This window comes from Crocodylus porosus, unplaced genomic scaffold (assembly GCF_001723895.1).
Source record: "Crocodylus porosus isolate Cpor-Errol unplaced genomic scaffold, CroPor_comp1, whole genome shotgun sequence".
Classification (NCBI taxonomy): Eukaryota; Metazoa; Chordata; order Crocodylia; family Crocodylidae; genus Crocodylus; species Crocodylus porosus.
The window spans coordinates 35,359,274-35,379,677 of record NW_017728907.1 but is presented as its reverse complement, the minus strand read 5'-3'; the positions used below and the strand labels follow the sequence as shown (position 1 = coordinate 35,379,677).

The 20,404-nt window shown below is 45.6% G+C and overlaps 1 long non-coding RNA gene across 1 annotated transcript in view; it reads left to right on the top strand.

The window, feature by feature from the left end:
* LOC109307628 overlaps positions 1 to 8,242 on the top strand; it is a 10,721-nt gene extending 2,479 nt beyond the window's left edge. The window contains exons 2-3 of the long non-coding RNA XR_002100323.1: positions 2,138 to 2,143; positions 8,228 to 8,242. This is a non-coding gene — a long non-coding RNA (uncharacterized LOC109307628). The remainder of the gene's footprint in view (positions 1 to 2,137; positions 2,144 to 8,227) is intronic.
* The last annotated feature ends 12,162 nt before the right edge of the window (positions 8,243 to 20,404 follow it).

The following is a 20,404-nucleotide window of genomic DNA, read 5'->3' as shown; positions in this document are numbered from 1 at the left end:
AGGGCAAGGCTGGGAGGGGCTGGGGGAGTGGGCACGGCCAGCGGGGGTCCCCGCCCCCCCAACCCCTTACTTACAAGCACTGGAACCCTGGTGCTGAAACGTGGCCTTGCTGGCTGTGTATTTCAGCACCAGGGTGAGGGGCCAAACCATAGAGGCGCTCTGGCAGCCTCTTGCCAGAGACATGTGCCTCTTGCCCTGTCTCAAAGGGGTTTGAGGCATGTGTGCATTCATCTGGATGCATCCTTAGAGTTTTACCAGGGCATCTTTATATTCCCCGCCCCCCCACCTCCCCCAATGGACTCTATCAGATTATTTCTAAACCTGGGATCAAGTAAGGTGGCAAAGATGTAGTAAGTGGACTCTTTCATGTTAGAAATCCTTGTCAGATTTGTTGCATAAAAACAACCACTTATTTCACAGTAGGACTAGCACCCTCTCTTAAGACATATTGTTTTAAGCTTTTTGGTATGTTTCTTGAAAGACTGATGGACATGATAATTTGACTGACAAGATCCTAATTTTCTCTGACATCCTATGTACATACAAAATCTGACAGTAGTATTCCATATATTTTCCATACTCAGAAGTTACAGTCAATGTTTCTTTCTGGTCCTGCTCTCTAAGAAAGCATAGCTTTTACTTCTTCTCACTAGCCTTTGCCAAAGCCCCAAAGAACTAGCATGTCTTGCTCTAATTTGGAAAGAGGGAAACTTTGTAAAGAGCCCATTGGGCAAGAATGACTAAAGTCATTTGAACTAAACCTTATGTCAATAAACACTGAGCACATATGTAAACATACTCAACACAGTGCATGTGTCTGCTAACCACATAATGCTTTTTGACAGATGATGTAGGTACATGGCCAGGTACATTTAGAGACTATCTACACTATGGAGCTTTTGATGCTCCATAGTGGTAAAATAGTCACATCAGCAGAGCTCCCTAGTGCAGTGATTCTCAATTGGGATGCTGCAAGAACCTTGCACACGCCACAGGAAGAGTGAGGAAATAAGCAAATAAGTACACACTGTCCCAGACTGGTGACTCCCTCACTTTCACTGCCTGCCCCCTCTGCAATAAGGTAAGCACTGTAATATAAAATTAGTTTTTGAAATAGACTGCTGCTCAGTTCACAACAGTTATGGAGGGGGGACCTTAAGTCTGGAAGACTGAGAACCATTGCCCAGGTGGATACACACTGTAGCCCATAGAAGGGTTTTATTTTGCTGTCATAGCTTTTTTGCTTCCCCAGACAATATTAGCTAAGCCATTTCACTTCTGTTGGTATTGTTGTGCCTGGATTATGGCTTTGGCTTGTCCAACTAAGTCAGCTAGGGCAGCATTTCTCAACCTATGGGTTGCTACCCAAAAGTGTGTCACAAAAATATATGAAAGGGTTGTGAACAAACTTTAATAATGGATTCTCCTTTAAAGGAGAAAAACATGGGAAATCATGCCTTTTCCCTTGCAGGCTGTCAGAGTTCCAGCCTGTGAGGTGCTACTTGGGGTCCCTCATACCCCATCCCCACCCCCTGCCCTATACCTGGGGATGTTGGAGCATGGGGGCAGTGGGTTGGGAGTGAGGGGCACGGGGTCAAGACTGGCCATCAATGTTTACAAATGGGTCCTGGTCCAAAAAGGGTTGAGAACCATTGAGTTTAGGGCATGTGGTCTTTTCACAACTGTAGCCAGTAGTGTAACTAGAGAGAATAGAAACAACTGTGAGAGCAGCCCAGGGAACCACCTTTGTCAGGGGGGGCCCAAGAATAGCCACAATCACAGTAGCATAGGTGACTGGTAAGGGGGTAAAGGGGGCATGTGCCCCCTCTAACAGAGTCGTCTCCACTGCTGACATTGCCGGTGGCTTCTGTGGGTGCTCACCAGCCCCATCCTTGCCACAGGTGCCAGCAGCGGCATGTGTGGGTAATTGCCAGCCCCCTCCACACTGCCAATGCCACTAGTGGTTTCTGCAAGTGCTCACCAGCCTCATCCCCTCAGCTGATGCCACTGGCAGCTTCTGCAGGTGCTTGCCAGCCCCATACCCACCACTGCTGCCGGCTTCTGCAGGTGATCACCAGCCTCACCCCCACTGCCGCTGCTGCTGCCAGCTTTTGCGGTTGCCCCCCAGACTCAGGAGGGACCAGTCACTCATGCACAGTAGTGGCTGATTACATCACTGTGATCAGCACCATGTCAGTCAACACTTTCCTAGGCATCACACAGCCACCCTGGGTGTGGAGCTGCCCAGCTATGTCTCTGCTCATAGCTAATAGGACTGTCCAAAATTTCAGTCAGTGATTTGATTTGGCGGCAATTCAGCCTGATTCGGTGGTTGAATTTCCAAATCCAAATCGAATCAGGAGACCCTTTAATCTCTCCAAATCAAATTGAACCCTCCAAATTGATTCAGAAAGATTCAGCGCTTTGGACATAGACACAGCTTTAAATGTTTTTTCTACATGCCTCAATGTACGAGGCGGCTCATGAATGCTGAGATGCCGGGGAGGATGGAGTGTTCCACAGGAGCATGGGGGGGGGGGTCCCCAGCACTCTCAGCAGCAGACCCAGAAGTAGACCAGAAGCAATTCTTGTCCACTTCCAGGTCTTCCAGGGAATGCACCAGGGCCCCCCATGCTTCCCTGGCTCAGTGACTGGTGCCTCCTGTGTCTGGGGGGGAACCTGGGGTCCTCCTGTGGCAGATCATTGACCTGGGGAGTGGGGGGAGGGGAGAGGCCTGCACACTCATCAGTGGACCCAGAAGTGGACTGAAAGTATTTCCAATCTACTTCCAGGTTCACTGCCGAGTACACGGGGGAACCCCCCGCATTCCTGTGGGACACTCCATCCACCCCACCATCTCAGCATTCATGAGCCATGCCAGGTACCTCAAAGTATGTAGAAAAAAACATTTAAAGCTGTGTCTATGGCCAAATCACTGATTCTCTGAATCAGCATTGAATCTTCAGATTTGGTTTTGGCCAAATTGAATTGGGGACAGTGATCTGAATCAGCAAATTGAATCACTGTCCCCAATTCGGGCTGAATCCAAATTGAATATGGCCCATTTCACACACCCCTAATAGCTAACTTGGCTGTTCCAGGAAAATTTCATACTGCAGGCCAGGCCTTAGTTTCAGGATCATCATAATCATATAGAGCACCTATACATGTGCGGCAAGGCTTCTCTGATATGCTGTGATTAATCGAGTCTGCTGGAGCATGGTAATTACTGCCCTCCAGCAGACTCCAGCATCATGTTTATTAGTGTTCTGCACTGAAAAATGGTGGTGGGGGTGCTTTAACTAAAGCTTGTTCCGAAAGTTAAAGCATCTCCACCACCATGTTTCAGTGCAGAGATGCTGACACATGTGACACTCTGGGTACTTTAATTAGAGCAGCTCATTTCACTTCCTGGAAGCTTCACTTCACAACTAGGTTTCAGATGGAAAGTAAGAGAATCAAAATACCTAAAAGAAAACTTCTCTTACTTCATTTCCAGCCTGGCTGAATTAAAGAAACAATGGAAATTGAGGATGGTGATGAAAGAGATACAAAAACCAAAACCACTAGCTCCCCTGTGTGATTCACAGCCTGATTTTCAAACCAAAGAGATGTGGACAAGATTGTTCTGCTTCCTGTCTTTTAGATGATCATCTGATCTGAAACAGATTGTTTTTCCCACAGAGATATGTTATTTATATGTGTTGTATATTTTCTATCATTTGTAGAATTATTGATTTTTCCATATTATTCTAATTATTGATTTTTTTCCACCCCAGCATCTCAGCACTTCGCTTCCTCATTCTAAAATCAGAAAACAGTCATGTCCTTAAACATCTACTTTGGCAATAAGTTTAAATCCCCCTTTTCAAAGCACATTTTTTGTACATGTCATCTGCTTCAAATGTAGAACCTTTAAAGAAAGAGTGGGTCAGAAGATGATGACTGTACTTTACAACTAAAACAGTCGTCTGGACTTGCAAGAATTTATTGAGGTCGACACAGATGAGATGTTGATGCAAGGAATGAGTATGTTACTGACTTTTCAGTATATTTTTCTATGGTCTCATGAAATTAGTATCTCATTTTTGTGACCATTATTTGTACTACTTCTCTTCTTTCATGGAGATGGGGTTGGTAATCTTACATCTTCCTTCCAAATTTATTGAACTAGGTAATTCATCAAGATCTGTACATTAAACACCAAAAATTGATTGCTTTTCTCTTGATCTAATTGAAAATTGTAAAATTCAATTGGAGAAAACTAATGTTATCAGAAAAAATATAATAAGGGCAAAAATGTGCTTTCCCCCAATTTCAACTGATAGTGTGTTTTATGTGCTGAAGGGATGAACCCGGGTCTATATATTAAGACTGCACCAGTCTAAGATTTCTTTAATTTACAGTAGCCTTATAGAGGTCCTGGGTATGACTAAACTACATCTGACTGGAGGGCTTGGTGGCAATGTGGCTACTTCTGGCAATGGGGCTACTTGTGGCAGGGTAGCTCCTATAAAATACCACAATGTTGCCATCTCCAGGGTAAGGGGAATATAGGGTGCCTCAAAACCCTAGCCCACACTACCTTGTGAGTACTTCTTGATTGAAGAAAGGCTAAGGGACATCACCCTAATGGAAATGCACACTGGTTGAGGCATTAGGCAGTCAGCAACAGCTTTAATCTGTTACTTTCTGGCAGAAGATACACCCATCGAGTTACTGAATGTCTGGCCTTTGGACTCTGTTGCAATGGTCTGAAGCGGGGATGGTAGATCTAGGGCAACCTCCATTCCTCTATACTCTTGCCTGGGTTGACTTGCTGAAGGTCTTGGTATGATGGTTGCATTGACCCCTTGCGTGTACACCATGATCCAAAGGATCAACAGTTGCCAGGGCAGGATATGGGCTGTCCAGAATCCCTTGTATTTCTCAGTCCAGTTTCCATGTTCAGGCCCTCCCCTATGCCAGGGGATCAGAGTGAAGCTGTATTAGTGTTTTGATGTTCCTGCTGTGGTAGAATTTTTCCATAGCCAGTAACAGCTTGTATATGGACCACCATGAGGGTCAGAATCATCCACAATATATTCATGAACATGAACACAACTCCCAGACCTTGACATCCCAAAGGGCAGGCCTCCACTTGGACCTCTGCCATTAAATGGAAACACAACATCAACAATAGAAGGCAGTGGTATATGTGTATTATTTTCCTGTTTCTCCCCAAAGTTAAGGAAGAGCTTATCCTTGAGCTCATTATAGTTGCTAGGGTTCATAGGATTTCAGGCCCATAGTCAGACATCGATCTGCAAGGCTCCCTTGCCATTAACTATATATAAACAGACAGACATGGGCCATAGCAAAACGTGACCCCAACCTTCTGCTCCTGCTTAAAGTATTACTGGTCATAAGTAAGACTTACACTGTCCATGATTTAGTAATTGGGGGAGTGGTGTACCTGACCCTGCATTTTTACCAGGATTTGACTGGATGAGTCATCTGGCTCCGTGTTTACTCAGCATTGCCTTGCTGGATATTGTGCCAGGCATGTTCCACAGGGCAGTTAGAAAGGAAAATCTCTAGTCTTTGGGTTTTGCATCAAGTGTTTGCTTTAAATCACTCAAGAGGAGTTTCTGTCCTTTCTGAGGTAAGTAGTAAAAAGTCTATGCAGAAGCCCTTTAAGGCATAGAGGACACCTGCTGCTCTTGAACAGATATTCTTTTTTGCCAATGCTTCTGAGGGAAGAACAAGCCTGCTACTTATGCTGCTCTGGAATATAGTAGGGTTCCCTGCAAAATGGCAGGCAGGATTATGGCATGGGGCAGGGACACAAAGAGGTCCTATGCCATGACATGTTTAGACCCTGCATTGCTTTTAATCTATTGGCTGACTAAATGCATTTGTGCACTGCCAGATCAAACCTACATGAGCTGTCAAAACTAACACAGAGTTGTAGTTTTTAACAACCGAGTCTGCAGGGGTGGGCCCTCATTTTTTGCTGCATCTTGGCACCATTCAAGAGGTACTTTGCCAGTTGAAGGTCTTAGTTACTGGTTCACAGAATTGCAAGAGTTTTATTGTGCAGCCATTATGTTTCTTACATGGAGGAAATATAAAAGCTTATTTTATTTAAAAAAAAAGTATATAACTATTTAAAATCTTAAATAAAGTCATGTGCAGCTATTAGGACTGTGCACTGCTTTGGTCGCTGATTCGAGTTGGCAGAGATTTAGCCCAATTCGGTGAACAAATCTCCAAATCTTAATCGAATCAGGAGACCCTTTAATCTCTCCGAACTGAATCAGAACCCTCCAAATCAATTCAGAGAGATTCAGAAAGCTTCAACAATCTGGACATAGACACAGCTTTAAATGCTTTTTTCTACATACCTCAAGGTACCAGGCAGCCTACAAATGCTGAGATGTTAGGGCAGATGGAGTGTCCCACGAGATCGCAGAGTGGGGGTTGGTCCCTTGCACACTCAGCAGCAGACCTAGAAATGGACCAGAAGCACTTCTGGTCCACTTCCAGGTCCGCCAGGGAGCACGCAGGGCCCCCCACCCACACCCCTCTGGCTCGGCAACTGGTGCCTCCTGGGTTTGGGGACACCCCGCAGCCAATCACTGAGCCAGGGGAATGCAGGGCAGCCCCCCCGCTCACTCGGCGGTGGACCCAGAAGTGGACCAGAGGTACTTCTGGTCCACTTTTGAGTTCACCATTGAGAATGCAGGGCGGCCACTCACACTCCTGTGGGATGCTTCAACTGCCCCACCATCACAGCATTCACAAGCCGTGCTGGTACCTTGAAGTATGTAGAAAAAATGTTTAAAGCTCTGTTTATGGACGAATCACTGATTTTTCTGAATCAGCATCAAATCTTCAGAGTTGGATGCAGCCTAATTGAATTGGGAACAGTGATCCGAATCAACAAATTGAATCACTGTCCCTGATTTGGGCTGAATTTGAATCTGAATTGAATACAGCCCGTTTCTCACACCCCTAGCAGCTATGGGTCAACCACAAATGGATCATCTTTACTTACATGAACATACAAAAGTTTAGGGCATTCTACACATGCTCTGAGGGAAGAGAAGGTACTTTAATTAGAGTGGCTCCAAGAGTGTCTTGTGTATCAGCATCCCCACACTTCAAAATGGTGGCAGCGGGGTTTAACTAAAGCTCCAGGAGACCTGATTAATCGAGTCTGTTCCAATGCACTGTGATTACAGTGTGTTAGAACAGCCTCCCTGCACATCTACATGTAGTATCCCACAGGATGCCCCTTAGATGTTAATACAAGATGTATCAGCTTGTCTCAATCTTTTCTGTTTAAAAGCTGAGATGATAATTTCATAGGAACAGGTCCTTTTAGGTAAGATAGAGACATTACACATAAATCAGTCTAAGTGATCAGAAATCAGTCTAAATCCATAACTGTACAGAAGCTTGCCACACAGACTGGTTTAAAAATGGCAGAATTTCATCTAAGATAGACCTGGTTTGATATGCACTCAAATCTAGTCGGTGAATCAAACTTCTGTATCATATCTCATATTAAGTTAGATTGCCAACTTCCAGTACCCCAGCTTCCTTTGTAGCCCTCCACAATTCTCCTCTTGGAGAGGCATACTAGCACACATTAGGGCTGTGCAAAACTTCAGTAGCTGATTCAATTTGGAGGAGATTCAGCACAATTCAGTGGCCAAATCTCCAAATATGAATTGGATCGGGAGACCTATTAATCTCTCCAAATTGAATTGGAAGCCTCCGAATCGATTTGGAGAGATTCAGAGATTCGGCCATAGATTGTACAGGCAGGCACTAGGCAGTGCCAGCAGGAGCAGCTGGATGAGCTCTGGCTTGAGCTCGCAGCCCTGGGAGAAGATGTGGATCAGTTGGCTGCTCCCCTGGCTGCCCGCCCCCCACCAGGGAGAGGCTGGCAGCCTCAGGAGAAGCTGCCAGGACTGGGGGGAATGACTGGGCAGTTGGGGGAAATGATCCAGGAGCTGGGGGAATGATTGGGAGCTAAAGAATCGAACTGAGAGCTGGGGGGAATGATTGGGGGCTGGGGGAACAAACAGGGGCTTCCCACCAGCTCCCAATTCGATTCCCCAGCTCCCCAATCATTCCCCCCAACTCCCCAATCATTCCCCTCAGCCCCCTAATCATTGGTGACACATAAGGGGTGCACATGCTCCCCCTGAGATTAGCAGTGCACCTCTGAAAGAAGTGCCACTGACACTGCCAGTGGTGCATGTGGGCAGTTGCCACTCAGTCTCCCCGCCCCCACTGACACTGCCGGCAGCATCTGCAGGTGGTCGTTGATCACTGCTGGCTAGTGGTGTCTGTGGGTGGTCGATGACTGCTGGCCAGTGCTTGCCACCTCCTCCCCCACCTCCTGCCTCTGGCCATTTGTCAGCTGCAGACATGCATCAGTGGGAAAGGAAGGCATCTGTGTCCCCTGCACAAGCCCTGGAACTTGGGCACCTGTATTCCTGAACCATGCCCCTTCACCCCATTATGAAGCATCCCGTGACATACACCCCCCTCCCCCGAGACTGAACCCAAGAGAACTTCTATGCTTGGGAACAGCCCCGCAGAACCTGACCTTGGCTCCTGCACACCCAGCCAGGGACCCCCATGCTTGGGCACAACCTTACAAAGCCTGACCCTGACTCCCACACCCCGCCTGCTCAGGCACAATCCCATGCAGCCCAACTTTGGCCACCATGAACCACATCTCAGAGGCCAGAGATCAGTGCCCTGCCACCTGGACCCCAGAATGGACCTCCTGCTGAGCAGCAGTTGGCGCAGGAAGTCAGGGTGGCAGGGGGCAGAACATTGAGACTGGGCCAGCATAAAGGCAATCTTATGACCTTTGCGGCTTGACCACTGCCAGCAGGTACCCATGCCATGGGCATCTGGGATGCTGCAAGGCTTTTTTGGCTCATAACTACAGGGTCCTGGAGTACTAGGATTGGGGAAAGGAAGTGTGGGGGCCATGCTTGCCTGTATCTGGCAGCCAGTCAGGGATGGGCTGGATGCTCAGCTGACTTGGCAGTGTCAGGCAGCCCAGAGCCCACAGAGAGGCATACTGGAGCACCTCCAACCTGCAGGCCTCAGCCAGTCCAGGCAGCCTGCATGCCCGCCAACCCCTCAAGAGGGTGAATGTATATACTGTTCACTACTGATCTAATTTAGGCCACTTAAACAAAACTGTATAATTTTAGATTGATTTTGCTCTGGGCTTTTTGAACATCTGTACTTAGTCTTTCTGAGTTTCCTGTAATCTGATTGCTCTTATCTATGTAGTTAAGTTTTGATAAACTTCCCCATCACCACTGCACCTGAAAGGCTTTCATTTAATCAGGAAACACTGAATCTCTTCTCCATTATGTTTCATAGGTTCATAGACTTTAAGGCCAAAAACCCCAAGTCTGGGCACCTGCATTAATGCAGGCCACAGTACTACGCCCAGTAGTTCTTGCAACAAGCCTATAATTTCTGGCTGCACTACAGTATGTAGTCTAACAATCTGTCTAGATTTAAAAACTGCCAGTGATGAAGAATTCACCAAAAACCTTGATAAATTAATTATTTTCATGGCTAAAAATTCCATCTTTAAAACAATTTTTTTTTGCGTCTTGCTTCCAGTCTCAGTTTATCTAGCGGAACCCCTGTCCACTGGATTTTGTTATGCCTCTATCTGCCAGATTAAAGAACTTTCTACTTTCAAATAACTTTTTTCTATGTTGGTACTTATTGCCTAAGATTGCCTGTATTTTGGGGGGCGGGGGGCATTTCTTTCAGATAGTCATGCTGCTTTGCTAGCTGGGAGTATACACCAAGCATTCTAAACTGGTTTCCAAATTACAGACTGTATTATTGTATTAATAAATGCTGAACTATTGGCATGTACTGATCTGTTGGCATAGATTTAAAGAGGGAGAAGCCATTTATGAGCCATATGCTCAAGACTTGAATAGAAACAGTTAACAGGAGTATGAGAGAAATTATTGCACCTTGTTGAACATGGAGACTGGTCTTGTCCTTGTGACAAGTGGGATGTATTTCTTATAATGGAAGAAAAAAAACTTCAGGGGAGAGGCAGGTAGGAAGTCTGGAGAGACAGTAGGCCTTGGGATCCTTTCCTAAGGTGGAAACTATGGAAAAAGGCCAGGGAAGGTCCAGAGATGGAGCAAGTACCTGTGGTAAGCCTTGGCAAAAGAACAAGGTCTTTAGGCCTTGCAGGACCTGGAAAGAAACCTGATAAAAGGCAAGTGCAGGTGCACTGCACATTATACAGCAGATGGGAAATTAGTGAAGACAGCAGGAAAAATCAGGAAAGCAGCAGGTGCTCAGCAATGGAGAAAAGAAAGCCTTTTTCAGAAACAAGAATGTTTTGGAAGTGACTCGGTTCAGCAATATTGGGAGGTCTGATCAGACTGGGTGAGATTTAATCCAGGACAGCCAGTCTTTGGATTAATGAAATTATGGTCTAAAGATGACCACAGCTGAGAGGATGGCTGCCATGGCTCTGTGGAAAGAGTCACCTGCCTACCCACTTAATTCCCTTCCTGATGGGGGAGGCTCAGACTCCATATTGATAAATAGAAGTGAGGGCCAGGGATTCCAACAAGAGCAAACATTTGCTCAGGTAAAAATAAGGAAAGTAGCAGCATAAATGACTGGTGATAAGTCTCCCCAAGTGGAAGAGAGCACAAAACACCAGAGCAATCCACAGGGGAAATTTGAAGACACTGCCTCAAATTTAAATGCCAGAACAGCAGTTAGCAGGAGTACCAGAGAATTAGCCATATCTCTGCCCTGTCTTGTGATCCCATATTAGATTAGACCAATTATGGAAAACACTTCAGACATTTTCTTACTCCCCCTTTCTATGTTACAACAGGGAAGAGGTTATATTGTCAGTTTGCCAAGATGTTGTAAGCACTTTACAGATAAATAAAAATGCACAACAATTCAACAGTTCAGTTAAACAGGTAACATTTTCCTTAACATGTTTGCCAAATCTTTAACAGCTCCAAAAAAAGGTTAGGCTTTAAGGTTGTGATAAAGAGGTATTTTTATTGGAACACTAGCTAATTACCCATCAAGAATGACAGATTTCAGGGTGTGTTTACATGGCCCCCCTCACCCCTGTCTCATCCTTTGGGGTCGGCCATGTAAAGATGGCCACCACCACCTCCAGCCTTCAGCACAGGGGCTCCCTCCCCCTGCCCACCTCTGCCTCACAGCAGGGCTTCCCCCCATCTCCCCTCCCCCTCCCCTTTCTCTCCCGGCTGCCTCCCCCTCCCTGCCAGCTGTTGTCAGGGCTGTGCAGCAAGGGGGGGTACCGCCACTGTGACCCTCCCATCTTCTCCCCTCCCTGTTTCCCTCCCTTTCTTCCTTCCCTGCCACCTGGCTCTGACAAAAGCCGCCACCATGACCCCCACCCTGCACCTGCATGGACCCATGTAGCTTCCGTCACCCCCCCATCCCTGCTGGCTGTTGTCAGATCCCTCTTTCTGCTCCCCTCTCTCCCTCCTCTCCACCGTCCAGCCCTGACAACAGCCGCCACTGTGACCCCGCCAGATTCCAACAGCGTGGCATGCGAGGCTGCATGAGCTGCTCAGGGTCACTTGGAAATGTTAGAACAGAGGGAAGGAAAAATTACGATCACGCGCATGGCCATTTCCCTCCAGAAGAGGATGCGGTTAGCACAGGCTGTGGAGCTATCCTTTGACAAGGTGCAACAGTGTCTGTACAGAGAAAAACCAGAACTTGAGCTCTGGGAAGATCAAAGGGAGGAGACCGATGGTGGGGAGGAGATTGATGATGAGTCTGGTGTTAACCACCCCTGTATGTCCCTGCCCAGAGGGAAGAACTCAGCCAAGTTTTTTCGGTAGTAGTAACTCATTCAGGGCTGCAAGGAAGGAATCCCCGAACAGAGCTGTGTTTCTTTACCCATGCTGAGATTGGAGATATACAAGAGCAGCACAAGTCCAAACCAGGAGCGCCAGTGATAGACTGGCTAGTTCGAACGTATAGTGAAGGGGCATCCGCAGTTTCAGTGAGTAGGGCTGAAGCAGCACAAATTGTCCTGTGCCCTGAGCTCCAGTTAAATCAGTTTGCAGGAGGTGATGAAAATGTTACTTTGTTTTCTGCCACACTGCAAACAATTGTGGCCAGTTATGGTAATAAGGAAGAACAGCTTAACCCTGCCCCTCGGGCATGGGCCAATTTAGAGAAGGCTCTCCACTGCTTGTATCAGTTAGCACTAACTGAAATAATTTGTGCAGCAGTTTGGACTCGCACGCCAGATGCAGAAGTCATGACAGGACTGTCATGGAGGAGTTTTTGCCAATGAGCACCAACAGAGTGCACTTCAGCCCTGTTATCTTTGGAGCCAGAGGTGGTGAATCACCTGCTAAGAGATGCGATCTGGTGATTAGTGAACCTTTTACCTATTTTGCAGAAGCCAGGGCTTGCCAAGCTGACAAAGCCCACCAAGGCCATGGCAGTGACCGCAGTGAAAGACAAACCCCCTGACCCCCCTCCCCCCGAATTGTTGGAAAAAGCCAGGGAAGACTGGCCCTAGACTCTGCAAGCAAAAATGTGGAAAGACTTGTTAGCTGCTGGTTTCAATAAGGTGAAAACTGAAGGATTCCCCTCCAATGTTGTGTGAGGGCTGTGGGCTAAACACTGTAGTGAAAGGGAAACCCCGAATGTGGAGCCTTCTGCACCACCAACAGTGTCACTGGAGGGATACTCTGCCCTGAGGGCAGAGTTGTCGACATTTTTCCAGGCACATGTGGGGCCACCAGCCTTTACCAGCCCTGATCACGTGGCCAAGGGAGTCTGCATTTTAGATTCCACAAATTGGAAGGGGGAGAAAGGAACCCCTTATCAAGTACTTGGAGTCGGAGGCACCAGACGACCAGGACATCTGGTCTGAGCAACTTTCACGTTACCTAATGGCTCTAAGGTAACGGTGGCAGCAGTAATACTTCAAGGAGGGACCAAGCTTACTGGGACTTAATGTACTAAGACGACAGCAGCTTGCCCTTGAGCAAGAGAATTGGCAGTTTGGTTTTGCAGTGCCTCACCAAGAACCAGAAGAAACAGCTATAACTCAATGTGGCATGATCCCACTAACCCTGCCTCCCATGAAAGGAGTGCACAGACCCCAGTATCAAACTCCCTCTGAGGCCACACAACCTATCCAGTTTATTATAAGCCAGCAATTGGAAGATGGGACTATTATCCAAACCCACTCTCCATATAACAATCCAGTGCATAAGCCAAATGGAGGGTGGTGGCTGACTATTGACTTTTGAGCTTTGAATGCTAATACTGACTCCTTGATGGCTGCCATCCCGTCACTACCATCCTTGACAGAAAGCATCTGGTGTTATGGGCCTGTGTGGATGGGATCCGTTGATATCAAGGACATGTTTTTTGCTATTCCCATCTATGAGAGTCACTGGCCAGTATTTGCTTTCACATGGATAGGACAGCAATATATACACCGTGTTGCCCTAGGGGTGGAAACACAGCCCCACCTTGGCTCACAGGGTTCTAGCTACTGTAGTTCATGAGGTCCAAGAAAAGTGTCCTGATGTACGCATGTGGCAGTGTACAGATGATGTTATGGTGAGCAGTCAAGATAAAGAGGCTACCACCAAGGCCTTTGAATCCTTAAAAGAGAAAATGAGTACCTTTGGATTCATGCTGTCTAAACGGAAAGTCCAAGAAGTAGGACCCCAGTGTGAATTTCTGGGAATAGAATGGCAGAATGGGGGGGCAGAAGGGTTGTGAAACATAGTGGAAACCCCGACTCCCACTAATGTGAAAGAACTGCAGGCTCAATTGGGAGCACTCCATTTTTGGCGTATGCACGTTCCTGAGTTTAGTGTATTAGCTCATCCTTTGTATAACTTATGTAAGAAGAGGTCTAAATGGGAATGGGGTCCTGAGCATGAATATGCCTTATGGACACTTAAAGAATCAGTAGCTGTTCATGCCTCCCTAGCAGCACAACGTCCAGAAGGAGAGCTTTGGCTCCATATAGATGTCTCGGAAGGAGGACCATGCTGGAGCCTGTGGCAGAAGAAGTCCTCAGAAGCAAAAAGAAAACCCCTTGGATTCTGGAGCTGAGGCTGGAGAGGGGCGGAAGCAAGGTATACTCTCTTAGAACAGATGTGTGCAGCAACAGCGGCCCTGAAAGCCACAGAAGCACTAAGCGGGGAATTACCCACAATTATCACTACTCCAATACCTATTCTCGGAACAGCTCTGTCAGACCACCAGCTGCCACCTGGGGGAAGAGCCCAAGATACCACAGTCCAAAAGTGGATTTATTACATCTTGAGCCAGGTCCAATGAGTGACCCCAAAGGGACAACCTGCATTAGTTGAGTCACAGAAAGTACAATTAATGTTTATCCTGACCCAACAAGCTGTAGTGAACCTTCACCCATCAAAGAAGCACCTTCTTTCTCACCTGAAATGAAAACCTCGGCTGATGTCAAAGTCTGGTTTACAGATGGGTCTGCTCAAGGTTGAGCCATCACCTTGACTATTCAAGATGGCAAGCAAGTAGTATTACAAGGCATTGGAAAAAGTGTGCAGTATGCCGAGCTCAAAGCAGGGCTCAGCATGGCTGTGTGGGACTTAGTAGAAGGTCCACATCCTGTAAAGCCCATTTATATTTATAGTGACTCCTGGAGGATGGTAGAAGGATGTACTAAATGGCTACCCCTATGAAACAAGAAAAACTTTAAAAGATGAGGACAAGACATTTGGAGCCATGAGGAATGGGAAACCTTATGGAAGTTAGCCCAAGATGAGCTTCCTCAACACATCTGACATGGGAGTGCAGCTAGTGGAAATAAGGCAGGAGAAGGCCTGGAGGTAAAGTGGAATAGGTGAGAAGTTGATCAGCTAACAAGGGAAGAGGGCGCTGAAACCTTGTATGTTAAAGAAGAAAATGAAGCAATTATGCCTGATGCATCATAGCCTGATTCCTCCTCTCACTGTACACCTGGGGAACGAGCCACAGCATTGCTACATTGACAAGACAGGCACCCCTGGCATGGTGGAACCACCTAACTGGCCGCATCTTGGGTCATTCATGCAAATAAGAAAGAGGCACAAGAGATAGTTAACACTTGCATCACCTGCCACAAGGTCAATATGTGGCTAAAACCTTGCCCGACTGTCCTATTGTCATTACGTGGGGGAAAGGTAGCATGGCAGGTATGGCAACGTGATTTCATAGGCCCCCTCCCTTAAACTTTCCGGAAGCAACATTACATGTTTGTAGCTGTAGAAGTTGTCATAGGAATAACATTTGCCCATGCCTCGGCAAAAGCTATAGCCCAGAGCACTTGCGCAGAACTGGAAACTCTGCTAATTATGTGAAATGGTGGACTGTTATAACTGTATTCTTCTTACTAATGCCTTATTGCATTTCCTGGGTAGGGCGTGTCTACTATCCTTATTACCTAGATATTAATGAGCTTGCTCCCAAAGACCTAAAGGAGTGGCCTGACCCTAAAGACCATCCCCCAAAAACACGCTCAGATGACCTTCACATGGTCCAGCCACTGTCAGTGCACTTGTGGCACCAGTTATTATCTTGGGTACATTCCCAACCTGAAGGCTGGAATGGCTAACTGTGGGAGGGGAGGTAATTGTTGTAGCTCTGCTCATTTATGGTTTTGTTCTTACATACATCCTGAGGGAAACCCCATTGAGCTCAATGCCCCTGAGTCTGTGCCCTCAATTGTGCATTCTATATCTGTTCAGCTGTCATCGAGCCTGAGCCATGTAAATGGTACGATGTGATTTGCACTGTTCGCATGTCACCAGGTATCACCTCAACTACGTGGCTAACCATCTTGAGCATCATAATGTTCTGCATTGCCTTAGTAGCAACAGCTAAATGGTGTTTTAATCATTGTTGTCATAAACCTGTTCATGCTATGCAAGTTAAATTTAAAGATTCTTCCCCATTCACTAATGTAGCGTGTGTAGCTTTAGCATCTCAACTGTAGCTATCATAGTGCTTCAGCAAGCAAGGGGTGGAGTGTGACAGCTGAAAATTATGTCTGTGTGATACAGGTGCTTGCTGAAGGCTCTATGAAGATTAGATCAAGTGTTTTTTCTGTCATTTGTTCAGATATTAATCTATATGTTGTTGCTAAGAGCCTAATTAAAGTCAAAGATTAGTAAAGCCTTGTCTGTAGTGAGGCCTAGCAAATTTAGCAAAGCCTTGAAGTACAAAGCCCCGTGGTGTAATAAAACTTAACCTTATCAAAAGAATGCAAGGCTTGTACTGCTATTGGTCAGTCTAAGGACAGTTTGAAGTAGGGAGAATCTGGAAGTTATCAGCATAGCTCAGAAGTTATAAATTGCCTGGCACATCCAAAAATCATTTAGAAGGATGATACAGCTCTTTGAAAGGAACTACTAATTAGCTGCAGATCTGGATCAGTGGGCCCATGGATCTCGAGGAGCCCAAGGACTGAATACCAGGTTCCTTCCCAGTATCCCCTGGACAGTGCTGATTGGGGACACCAGCTTCACTGAGCTTTGCAGAAGAGAAACTTGTCATACATCAGGCATCAGAGGGGACTGCCAATAAGTTACTGACGTGAATTATTATTGTTTGTCATTGTAGCATTATTATTTATGTGTAGTTGGGTGTTTGTTAAGTAAATAAACCTTTCTTACCTTTATACCCCTGACCACACTTTCAATCCCGAACCCTCCACTGGCAGCTGGGACATTTGCCACTGCCATGAAATTCCTTGGCACCAGCTCAAACTTGGGCCCAGGCAGCCTGGGCCCGCACAGCCAATTGCTTCCTGCCCTCTTGGCAGCGCATGCAAAGTTGGCCAAAAGCATTACAGACAGACAGACCCACAGACAGACAGACAAACTAAGCCCTTTATTATATTAGAATGAGTTAATTTCCATGTACTAAATCTACTTACAACAGCAACCTGCTTTAGAGGAGCTATCTTGACAAAGCTGTGTTAAGCATTATGAACCGAGTACCTAGATTCTTTGGGGCTAGTAATATTGTTTCCATCCCTTGTTTCTCTGACTATGAGAACTTAATTCATCAAGAACATATAAAACTATCAGCCTCAAGGCTTCAACCCATTAACACTGAAGAAACATTTCTTGATAACTGGTCCAGCAGTATGGCACTTGCTTCCATGAAAGGTTAGAATGACCACTGCATTTCAGGACAAAAGGTAAAGCTGTCATTTTTTTTATCTTGCCTTTCCAACCTAGAGAACATGAGCAGAAGCTTCTGAACAAGAGGGAAGCATATATGGGGTGAAAAATAAAATTAAATATTCTGAAACATCTTAAAGCTTTGGAATGTGGTTGGACACTATTGTGAGGAGTATAAAATAAAAGTCAAGATAAGTCTTTGTAAATAAGGAGAGTATAATCCTTAATAGCTGAGGTACATAAGTTTAACACTTTTTACTCATTATGCGTCTCCTGTTGTTCCAATTCACTTCAACTGAGTTTGCAACCTGTTGCTCCCTAGCTGCAAATCGTGTGACAAAGTATATGCAAGACAGACATAACTAGCAGCTCTATAATGAAGAACACTAGCAACATTTCTGGTTAAGTGTGATAGAAGTTATATTGTGTGGCTACCAACTCGCATGAGAAGAGGTCGCAAATTAGGGTATAATTACCAAAATCCTTTTGTAAAAATGTAAAAGTAAGTGCTGCTTCTTAACTTTCAAACAGGGGCCAAACCAGGGTATCAAACAAGCAAACCAGTAAATATGTGCAAAGAAAGGGTAGCATTTGAGAATACCATTATGTAAAATGTATTCCAATTTGATTGAAATCCTGATCTTATTGAAATCAATGGTAAAACTTGCCTTGACTTTCTTAGAATACAGATTTAACTTTTTATTGACTAATAAGGCTAAATGACATGAAAAGCCCTGAATGTTTCAGAGTAATAAAACTTCTGACCAAGCCATTTAGTAGTAGATTGTCTTCTAGTCAACCCATGGAAATGCAGTTCATCTGAATAGTTCTACCACTTCTCCTGGACCTTTTGCCTAAAATTTACTGTTTCATCTGTTATACCTTCTATTGGAAAACTTTCCTGAACTTGCATGGGAATGGATATGAACTAAGATTTTTTTTTCAGTCTCTATTATGATTTGAATGTAGCCCTTGGGTAACATAGCTTCTTGTGTTTGCATCTTTAGGTTGTTTTGATTCTCAGCTTACCTTTCTCTGTGCCAAAGAGCACTCCAAATACTAGTTCTCATCTTGACTTGTTTCTTCTTATGGGGAGCAGTTAGGTTATTGGGAGTTTTTTTGTTTTTGTTTTAATAAAAAACCACAACATTAAAAGCTTTTCTTACTACAACTGGATGAATTTTGCCAGCAAAGGTTTTAAAAGTAAAAACAAACCTTCTCCTCCACCTCTTCATATCTTCCTACACTAATGCACAGTCAACATAAGGTACTTGGTGGGGGGAGCTAATTAACATTTTCACAAATTATTCCATTCCCTTTAAATGTAAGCAAACTGGCTTAAGGTTTTTATAAATAAATAAATACATAAATATTTTTACACAAATGTTTACACAAAGGGAACTGATTTTCTCTTGTTCAAGGAACCTTGAGTTAGTAATGAACCCTTTCATGAATCTCAAGGATTTTTATACACAGAGGTCCATTTTTATCTAGTGCATAGGGATTTAGCCCTGGGCCTCCCATTAACATCAATAGGTATCACACAACTAAATCCCCACACACTGCTTTGACAATTTCTCCTATATTGTGTGTGAAAATTTCCAAACATCAGCTGAGGATATAAAGTCATATTAGTAGAGACCATTATATACTGGAGCTATATGGTATTAGTATTGCTGTGATGTTATATTTCTAACAAGCTGCCTATTCTCTCTGGATCATGGAAAGGAAACCACACTTAAAAGTGCTTGTTGTTTTTGCTGTTGCTGCCCATCTCTTTAGAGGGGTCCTTTCTAGATGGTGTGTGCAGGAGATAAATTCAGGAAAGGAGTGACTGATTGTGAATGAAGAGAGGAAATGGCCAGCTAATGATGTATATACTACAAACATAGTCTGAGTTACGAAAGGAAGCTTTTTTAATCTTTTACTTACTGAGGCATGGCATCACATTTCATTATGCTTTATAGAAAAGGTGGAATCCTGCTCTAGAGAGTTACAGTCTAAGAGCATGTGTAGACGAAATGGAGGCCCGAAATTCAAGTGGTGGGTTTTTAAAAACACCGCTTCAATTTAGGGTGAATTAGACCCCTGTGTTGGGTACACCTGTGTCTTACCTGCCTCTCCAGTGTGGAGAGAGGAGGGTGAGCTGGTGGCAGGCAGAGTAGTCCCTGGGCTGTGAGGGAGAGTGGAGCCTGCTGCTTCCCTTTGTGGCAGCAATACCCCCACCTCCCCCTGCAGCAGTACCCACTCAGGCATCTGGCTCAGGTGGTCCTTGGGGGCACTGCAGCCATGGAGGGAAGGTCTGGGTCCCCACACAGTTCAGGCAGGCAGGCAAGAAGGCTCCAGAGGAATAAAAAATAGATCAGGCTCGCCACTTTTTTTTCCTCTCCTTCAGTGAAGCCTGGCTTCCCGGGCTGCTGCCAAGCTGCCTGTACGGGCTGTCTGCAGAGCCCCTGAGCTGGGTGGAGGCTGGTGCTTCACTATAGGCTATAGGGCAGCAAACTAAAACTCCTTGGAGGTGTTTTAGTTTGCTGCACCCCAGAGTCATTTAAGATGAATTACACTGCTGACCGTGCAACAGCAGCTGGAATTAATGCACCATACACCACCAATGCATGCAAACACCAACACAATTAAAGCAGTGCAAAAGCTTTTAATCCTCTTTAAAGTATCGTGTGCACATGCCTCTCATTTCATCTACACACACTCTAAAGGCTGAGCCCTTTCCAGGTTCGTTCTTTGCCCAGGTAAGAAACGGGTCCAGACAGTCTCCCAAATCAGGGGGTGGCACATGCAGCTAGGCAAGGCCTTAAACGCCTATATACCAATGCTCATAGTATGGGGAACAAACAAGAGGAACTCACCCCCAAATCAGCCAGTTCAGACCCAAACATAACAGTACTTACAGAAATGTGGTGGGATTCATCCCACAACTGGGCAGTTAGCATTAGGGGCTACAGGCTTTACAGGCAGGATAGAGAAGGAAGGAAAGGTGGGGGTGTGGTGCTCTATGTCAAGGAGCAATACACATCCTTTGCCAGCAGAATGGGGTCAGAGGAGGGGCAAGCTGAAGTGCTCTGGGTCAAGATACAAGGGGGTCGTGGGGAGAGGGATCTAACGGTGGGGGTCTACTACAGACCCCCAACCAAGGGGAG